Here is a 10,387-nt window from a genome sequence, read left to right on the forward strand (position 1 = left end):
GAAAACCCAGTTAACAGATTTCGAAAGCGGATTGCTGTCGTTGCTTCCCAGGCAGCACGCAGCAGTGAATCCAATGAATTGCGTGCACGTACTGACGTTCTCCACCATAAGGTCATTTCTAATGTGAGAAGGTTGGAGAGGTGCTCTACCCACTGATATGTGTCTAGTTTTTGTATATCTTAACAGTTTTCAAGCAGTTCTGTTTTGAAATCCTCGATGTGATCGAAAAGTTTCCGTCTGGGAACATTGCTGCAGCGTATATGCAATTCAGCGTGACTCCGATGCATTTATAGAAGCACCAATATGTAGACTGGCTATAATTAAAGTGCACTGAGGTCCGGTGTGGGCTGTAGTTATTGTATCGCAGCGAAACTCGGTTGATTCATTAATGGATTAGTACGGACCTGGTTGAAGCCGGAAACAGTTAGTTCCAATTTTGCCCACCAGGTGCAAATCCGGCGTTGTACAGCATCTTGTCGACGTCTCCGGTACGCATATTGAACAAATTTTTGTAGCATGTTGGCAGCTGTAAAAATATATTATGCTTTTTGTTGCCTAAGACCTTGATGATTACCTCTCTGAATGATATTTAAGTTTCTTTCTCACTTGTTTTTGTTGCAAAGTCTGGATCGAACATGTGTTTTCGAATGTCATGGCCAACAAACACGCTTATTTTCAGTTTCGCTGCTTAATGGCGACGACACTTTTCTAACATACTTGAAACATTCTCCATGTTGCTTTCACGAAGTTTTCGTTAGGGACAGCTTAATGTCCAGATGTGGTAACAGACATTTTGGTTCTACAAGGTTCTTGTTTCCTGGCTTCAAAGATTTTATTTATTTTATTTATTGTGTACCAACGTTGATCCTTTTTCTTGTTATCCCATTCACATCACAAACCGATGATCGAAACAGTAGATGGAATCTATATCTTCAAAACAGCCCAAAATGCAGTTTTTTTTAAATACTGTGTGTTAACTGCGAAAAAAGTCGTGAGTGGTGTTGTTTTGTTATTGTATTAGGATTCAGCTCACTAAAACCCAAAAAATTAGAACTATACAATTAAAAACGTTTTTCCTTGTTGGCCTGTGCTATTACTCCTACTGTAAGGTCGTTTCCAGCATGTGTTCATCCAGAGTTCTGTTCTGGGGAGCAATGACAGTCTGTTACCGTCTTCCCACCACTCACCTCCTCCAAACATAACTTACGGTCACCACCATTTTTAGCGTGTTAGAGATGTCTAGGATTTTATTAGTAATAACAACAATATAAATAAAATGATTTAAAATAAAAACAAGATAGTGTTTGATTACATTAAGTATATTAAATGTTTTAATATAATAATAACAAGAATTTATTTACACCATTTCATAGCACATCACTTGGGTAGAAGTTCAACACATTGAAATTCAGAGAAATACAGCACTTTTTAAAAAAATCATCTGGAAATTTGAGAACTGAAAGTCTCATACAGTTGATTTTAGAACTACAGGGTTTCTGAAATCTTTTGGTTCAAATTGCAATAGGTGAAAGTGGGTTCACAATCTATTATGCTGAGATACGGAACCAATGGTCGGAAATGCATATTTACACTCCTGGAAATGGAAAAAAGAACACATTGACACCGGTGTGTCAGACCCACCATACTTGCTCCGGACACTGCGAGAGGGCTGTACAAGCAATGATCACACGCACGGCACAGCGGACACACCAGGAACCGCGGTGTTGGCCGTCGAATGGCGCTAGCTGCGCAGCATTTGTGCACCGCCGCCGTCAGTGTCAGCCAGTTTGCCGTGGCATACGGAGCTCCATCGCAGTCTTTAACACTGGTAGCATGCCGTGACAGCGTGGACGTGAACCGTATGTGCAGTTGACGGACTTTGAGCGAGGGCGTATAGTGGGCATGCGGGAGGCCGGGTGGACGTACCGCCGAATTGCTCAACACGTGGGGCGGGAGGTCTCCACAGTACATCGATGTTGTCGCCAGTGGTCGGTGGAAGGTGCACGTCCCCGTCGACCTGGGACCGGACCGCAGCGACGCACGGATGCACGCCAAGACCGTAGGATCCTACGCAGTGCCGTAGGGGACCGCACCGCCACTTCCCAGCAAATTAGGGACACTGTTGCTCCTGGGGTATCGGCGAGGACCATTCGCAACCGTCTCCATGAAGCTGGGCTACGGTCCCGCACACCGTTAGGCCGTCTTCCGCTCACGCCCCAACATCGTGCAGCCCGCCTCCAGTGGTGTCGCGACAGGCGTGAATGGAGGGACGAATGGAGACGTGTCGTCTTCAACGATGAGAGTCGCTTCTGCCTTGGTGCCAATGATGGTCGTATGCGTGTTTGGCGCCGTGCAGGTGAGCGCCACAATCAGGACTGCATACGACCGAGGCACACAGGGCCAACACCCGGCATCATGGTGTGGGGAGCGATCTCCTACACTGGCCGTACACCACTGGTGATCGTCGAGGGGACACTGAATAGTGCACGGTACATCCAAACCGTCATCGAACCCATCGTTCTACCATTCCTAGACCGGCAAGGGAACTTGCTGTTCCAACAGGACAGTGCACGTCCGCATGTATCCCGTGCCACCCAACGTGCTCTAGAAGGTGTAAGTCAACTACCCTGACCAGCAAGATCTCCGGATCTGTCCCCCATTGAGCATGTTTGGGACTGGATGAAGCGTCGTCTCACGCGGTCTGCACGTCCAGCACGAACGCTGGTCCAACTGAGGCGCCAGGTGGAAATGGCATGGCAAGCCGTTCCACAGGACTACATCCAGCATCTCTACGATCGTCTCCATGGGAGAATAGCAGCCTGCATTGCTGCGAGAGGTGAATATACACTGTACTAGTGCCGACATTGTGCATGCTCTGTTGCCTGTGTCTATGTGCCTGTGGTTCTGTCAGTGTGATCATGTGATGTATCTGACCCCAGGAATTGTGTCAATAAAGTTTCCCCTTCCTGGGACAATGAATTCACGGTGTTCTTATTTCAATTTCCAGGAGTGTATTATGATACGGACGTACGCAGAATACACTGCATAACAACAACGTAGCTCACAATAATTGTTCAAAGTGACGAGCGCCAGTATCAATGCATGCATGGCAAAGGCGCGTGAAGTTCTGTGGTGTCTGTTCTATCAGGAGACAGGCAGCTTGGACCCTAGCAAGCAGGTCTCCTTCCGTTTCTATACGAGGTTCATACATCAACGTCTTGATGTAACCCCAGAGAAAACAATCCAGAGGTTTGAGATCTGGTAATGACGCTGACCGTGGGACAGGACCTGCCCTTCAAATCCAACGACAAGGGTACGTGTCGTTCAGGTACACGCGGACGTTAACATCGAAATGGGCTGGTGGATCATCTGCCTGTACCAGTGTTCACAAACACCCGGGAGCTACGCGAGAGTGTGGCAGAAGTGCATGGGCAGTTGTCATGCATGCATTGATACTGCCGGCCATCGCTTTGAACAGTTAGTAGGAGCGCATGTCAAGAACACAATAAATATGCGCTTTCGACCATTCTTACCCTAGCTCAGTATGAACTGTTGTGGACCCACTATCACCTGTTTCAATTTGACTGCCACGCGGGGCAGCCGTGCGGTCTGGAGCTTCTCGTCACGGTTCGCGCGGCTTCCCCCGTCGGAAGTTCGAGTCCTCCCTCGGGCTTGGGTGTGTGTGTGTTGTCCTCAGCGTAAGTTAGTTTAAGTTAGATTAAGTAATGCGTAAGCCTAGGGACCGATGACCTCAGCAGTTTGGTACCATAGCCCTTACCACAAATTACCAATTTTCACTTTGACTCAAAAGGTTTGAGACACCCAGTATAAAACCAACAAATAATCTTACGTCAATCTGTTGTAGAATAATGGAACATGTTTTGTGTTCTCGTATTATGACGTTCTTAGATAATACAAATCTCCTTCATCATAACCAACATGGATTCCGCAAACAGAGATCATGTGAAACTCAGCTCGCCCTATTTGCCCAAGAAATTCACAGTGCCGTAGACACTGGCGAGCAGATTGATGCCGTATTCCTGGACTTCAGGAAGGCATTTGATACGGTTCCGCACTTACGTTTAGTGAAAAAAATACGAGCTTACGGAATATCGGACCAGGTTTGTGATTGGATTCAGGATTTCCTAGAAGAAAGAACACAACATGTCATTCTTAACGGTTCAAAATCTGCAGATGTAGAGGTAATTTCGGGAGTACCGCAAGGAAGCGTGATAGGACCTTTATTGTTTACAATATACATAAATGACTTAGTTGACAACATCGGTAGCTCCGTGAGGCTATTTGCAGATGACACGGTTGTCTACAAGAAAGTAGCAACATCAGAAGACTCGTACGTACTCCAGGAAGACCTGCAGAGGATTAATGCATGGTGCGACAGCTGGCAGCTTTCCCTAAACGTAGATAAATGTAATATAATGCGCATACATAGGGGCAGAAATCCATTCCAGTACGATTATGCCATAGGTGGTAAATCATTGGAAGCGGTAACGACCGTAAAATACTTAGGAGTTACTATCCGGAGCGATCTGAAGTGGAATGATCACATAAAACAAATAGTGGGAAAAGCAGGCGCCAGGTTGAGATTCATAGGAAGAATTCTAAGAAAATGTGACTCATCGACGAAAGAAGTAGCTTACAAAACGCTTGTTCGTCCGATTCTTGAGTATTGCTCATCAGTATGGGACCCTTACCAGGTTGGATTAATAGAAGAGATAGACATGATCCAGCGAAAAGCAGCGCGATTCGTCATGGGGACATTTAGTCAGCGCGAGAGCGTTACGGAGATGCTGAACAAGCTCCAGTGGCGGACACTTCAAGAAAGGCGTTACGCAATACGGAGAGGTTTATTATCGAAATTACGAGAGAGCACATTCCGGGAAGAGATGGGCAACATATTACTACCGCCCACATATATCTCGCGTAATGATCACAACGAAAAGTTCCGAGAAATTAGAGCAAATACGGAGACTTACAAGCAGTCGTTCTTCCCACGCACAATTCGTGAATGGAACAGGGAAGGGGGGATCAGATAGTGGTACAATAAGTACCCTCCGCCACACACCGTAAGGTGGCTCGCGGAATATAGATGTAGATGTAGATGTAGAAATAACTTTGGCAACGCCTCAATTTATACGATATAAAATCGAAGACTGACTCACCAATATGCATATTCTACTTAACACTCGGTTGTGAAAGCATGTCTGCAGACTATGGTTGTGCAAGAATGTAAATGCGGGGAATGCTCCTGATTTCAATCGTTTCTCCTTACAGGAGAGTCTACCCCTTTCTCTGTCGCCTTGATGCCCCCACAAGCAGGTGGGTTGGGTTGGTCAATCCACTCGCCAGGCTACTCAGCCCCGAACCACTCGCCTGTATTTGGGCGGCGGTCTCGCAGTCAGGTCTGTGGTTCGGGTGAGTCGATTCCACTGGGGAGTCTCTACCTGCTTGCTTCTACCGCTATCTTCCAGCCTCCACTCCGCACGTACAGACAAGTAGGGTCCGCCAAGCGCCTGTTAGTATCCACACCCAGTCGGACGAGTCATGGCTGTGGTTAGTGTACAGGTCGATTGACCTGTTGGGGTTGTGGCCACCTTTACTCAACTTCCTGTGGTCTGCTGGTCCTCCCATGGACTCACGATCCATTGTAATATATTGATTATTCCTTGCTACTGTAGTGTTATCTTGAAGCTGTGAGAAAGGAGGGCGGGCAGGCGCTCCAAGGCGCGGAAGCAGAGACGATGCTGAGTGCAGACGAAACTAGTAGAGATACTGTTACCCAGAAAATATTAGATACGGGCTCCCAGGTAGATGCTATTTTTCTTGACTTCCGGAAGGCGTTCGATACAGTTCCGCACTGTCGCCTGATAAACAAAGTAAGAGCCTACGGAATATCAGACCAGCTGTGTGGCTGGATTGAAGAGTTTTTAGCAAACAGAACACAGCGTGTTGTTATCAACGGAGAGACGTCTACAGACGTTAAAGTAACCTCTGGCGTGCCACAGGGGAGTGTTATGGGACCATTGCTTTTCACAATATATATAAACGACCTAGTAGATAGTGTCGGAAGTTCCATGCGGCTTTTCGCGGATGATGCTGTAGTATACAGAGAAGTTGCAGCATTAGAAAATTGTAGCGAAATGCAGGAAGATCTGCAGCGGATAGGCACTTGGTGCAGGGGGTGGCAACTGACCCTTAATATAGACAAATGTAATGTATTGCGAATACATAGAAAGAAGGATCCTTTATTGTATGATTATATGATAGCGGAACAAACACTGGTAGCAGTTACTTCTGTAAAATATCTGGGAATATGCGTGCGGAACGATTTGAAGTGGAATGATCATATAAAATTAATTGTTGGTAAGGCGGGTACCAGGTTGAGATTCATTGGGAGAGTCCTTTGAAAATGTAGTCCATCAACAAAGGAGGTGGCTTACAAAACACTCGTTCGACCTATACTTGAGTATTGCTCATCAGTGTGGGATCCGTACCAGATCGGGTTGACGGAGGAGATAGAGAAGATCCAAAGAAGAGCGGCGCGTTTCGTCACAGGGATATTTGGTAACCGTGATAGCGTTACGGAGATGTTTAACAAACTCAAGTGGCAGACTCTGCAAGAGAGGCGCTCTGCATCGCGGTGTAGCTTGCTCGCCAGGTTTCGAGAGGGTGCGTTTCTGGATGAGGTATCGAATATATTGCTTCCCCCTACTTATACCTCCCGAGGAGATCACGAATGTAAAATTAGAGAGATTAGAGCGCGCACAGAGGCTTTCAGACAGTCGTTCTTCCCGCGAACCATACGCGACTGGAACAGGAAAGGGAGATAATGACAGTGGCACGTAAAGTGCCCTCCGCCACACACCGTTGGGTGGCTTGCGGAGTATAAATGTAGATGTATATGTAGATGTAGAAGTAAACCGTAAGGGGAGAGCCTTGTCCCAGGGCGTCTGTTACTCTTCAAGGAATTAACACGTAATTTCATATGTTGTCTAGATGCTGTGGTAGGTTGCCTCCGTAGAACTTTGTAACCAACAGGCACGTATTAGCGTATTCTTGATACCAGCCCTGAGAACAGCAACGTCACAAGGGCTGGAAAGAGAGGGAAAACGCCAAAAAACTGTTGACCTAGCAGTCCCTACTCCGGGGAGCCCGAGGGGCGGGGCTAAGTGACGTATGACAACAATGTTGCAAGCCTTATTTGGCAGATCAGTTACGTTTAGCTTTCAGCTGAAAAATGTTGACACCGAATACGGACTTAGTTAGTGCCACTGCATTAACATCCCTGCCTTAGGAGCAGTAAAGGGGACTTAAGTAAACCATGATTGGTAGGCGCCTGCAAGAGACCTGCGGGATTGGCTGGGTGGCTTTAAGTTGGAGAAACAGTGCCCCCATGCGACTCTTTAAAACCCCTAGATTCCGCATGTTTGCGGAATCCTCAGTCAGATGATCGGGGCGCCGAATCCGCGTCCGTCGACTCCAGCCTCGGTCAAGTTCCGCGTAAGTCTTTTCTCTCACTCGGAGTGACTCAGTGAACAGTGTCACATTCAGTATGTTTTGTCTTGCAACTAAGTTGTTGCCTTAAGATGCTGCTAGTGTTTGCTACTGTCGTTAGCATCCACTCCTGGGACATCTAGACTGGCTTCTGTTGTAACAGTGTTATTCATGCTTTTTCTAACCCTAGAACTAGCCTCCAGTGGATTAGTTAGCCCCGTCTGGAATAAAAAACTACTTCAAAACCCTGGTTGTCCAAGAGTCTCGACAACGAGTTCCCTACCGAGTTTCATCACCTGCATTTCTAGTGAATGCCTGTACCAGTGTTGGCTCAGATAGAAGAAAACAATCAAATGCCTTCACTGTGAATTGTCCTTCTGCCTTCTGCTCTGTACCGCTCGGGAGCGCAGACTGACCAGTAACGACTTTTCTCCCTGTCCCACCTATGTCAGGACACGTCACCATGTGTGATATGTTGTTAACAGCAAGTACAGTCAGTGTAGTAACCTTGTACTACTGATGGAAGACACTTTAAACGAATGACTTTATTAACAAAGCTAAAATTCAGTTATAATGTCGTTAGGTGAATATCCATACAACCACATACAACACAACTATCTCTCCTTTGACAATGTCTGTGATGTGCCTACACAACAAACCTCAGAGTCCTGAAACGCAGTGGCGAGGAGACCTTGAACGTTACTGGGCTGTTGCTGGCAGTGTTTGATGGCTGACGTGCTGCTGGTGAAAACCACGACGAACTGGGCCTCTTCTACCTGCGTGGAGCTCTGAGACGAAACTTGGTATTTCTGTCTTGTAACACTGGAACTGAACTGCTGAAGCAGCCGGACGGAACTGCTGGTACTTGAGGCATAGGGCATATCTCACTATGCACAGCTCGGTGATGGCCTAAATACTCGGGAGCGGATGGATATCCACGTGGCGCTGCGACGGCACGTGACCTGGTGTACCAAAATATGTCCTGCTGACAGCGTTCTCTACTACGACAGGCACTCTGCCTGTCAGCGAGTTGTGCGTCTCCTGAGACTGTGCAAGTGATGGGTGACTCCGTGGAGAACAGCCCAGGCCACACAAGGAAAACATTTCTGTTTTGATGAGAGCCGTTTACAGACGTTCAAATGGTTCAAATGGCTCTGAGCACTATGGGATCAACATCTGAGGTCATCGGTCCCCTAGAACTTAGAACTACTTAAACCTAACTTGAGAGGCACCCACATGCCTTGCTCATACTGTGGCATCAAGCAGTCAGGCCTGCAAGATGAGTGGTCTGCCAAGCGAGTGGATTCATTTTTTATTTATCAAGTAACATGAGCTCTAGTACTCACAATTAAGTTACAAATTATTCTCCTGTTTGAATATTAACCAACGGAAACGGATAACGCACATCTGACTATAAAAAATTTACACAACTCTGATTGTTCACTGCCCACTGGCAATACCACATTTTCTTTCTTATTCAACGGCTTTGATCAACACGTGGCCATCGCACTGAATATGAATGGCGCACACATTATAAATTCTGGGTATCATGACAACATACTATTCGAAGGAAAAGGCCACCAATCTTTTTCTTTTCACCATCTTATTTATTCCGATAAATTCTATAACCTAAACACACAAATTCTATAACCTACAACAATAACACATGCGAAATTCCGCCCAGTGGGCATGGCTTTACATTGGTGATTCTCTATCTTATGGTCTCGTAATTATTTAACGCTACAGTACACTTTCTGGATAGGATGGTGGATCTTTTGCTATATCTCACACTTCGACTCTCACACCCATCATCACGAAACTTTTCTCCAGACCGAGTGGTACAAAAAGGAACATGCATAACCCACTGCCTCTGAAACTATCTTGTTACTCTCCCATGCCAACCACACATACTTAAATTTCATGAAATACATCACACTGGCAACATACAATACAAAACAAGGAATAGTCACAGCGTTATAATCACATCACTTTCAGCTTTCCCACTTCAGTTAAAATTCATCCCAGTTTCACACGACACTGCCCAACCTCGTAACTTTTCTTTCCTACTACGAACTCTGGAGGATATATGCACGTCTTCCTGTGCAATGCAAGCCAAGTGGCGTTGCTGGATAGACGGCTGACTCACCTTGCTTCACTCTCAGAGTATTATAGTTAGAATCAAGCGCCACACGGAAACATAACACACAAAGTAATATTAAGAACATATTCATCACACACGCGAGTCCTCCACGAGTACTTTTCTTTATCCTTTGTCTCATACACAGAATGAGACTCACACAGTACTCACCACGTGGAAGTACTCGTCGCTAATTTCAAGTCCTGCACACGCCATTTCTTAAATATTTCCAACTTATAGTACACACGCTAGTAATTCAGCTTAACTTAAGCACTCGGAAATATTTCAACTTATTGCTACACGTGGTTTCATTGTGACTGTTGGTCACTTCCGCAGATTACTACGATCCCCTTAATATTACTTGCCTGATATTTAATTCTCCCCACAAAAGTTCCTGAAATAGAGAAATTATTATTTCAAACTACTCTTGAGTATTTCACATGCATACCATGTCTCCACTCTTTTGTCTTCACGGAGCACACCTATGACAGGTCTTACCAACACAAGATCCAGCGGCGGAGTGCTGAAACATGGCCGTTCCTCAGGTCATGTCGCACCTCCGTCGAAGTTGGGGAAGACCATGCTACCCATTGGTCAGCCACATTTCAGGCGCTCAAAGCTCCAGTAAATTTCATCTCTTTGGTTCCACCAAAGGTGACCAAAAGATCGTCTCAAAGATGATCATATATTCACATTCACTATCTGCGGTTAGCAGACGACCACACATTCATTCATTTC

The sequence above is a fragment of the Schistocerca cancellata genome, chromosome 3 (assembly GCF_023864275.1).
Source record: "Schistocerca cancellata isolate TAMUIC-IGC-003103 chromosome 3, iqSchCanc2.1, whole genome shotgun sequence".
Lineage (NCBI taxonomy): Eukaryota > Metazoa > Arthropoda > Insecta > Orthoptera > Acrididae > Schistocerca > Schistocerca cancellata.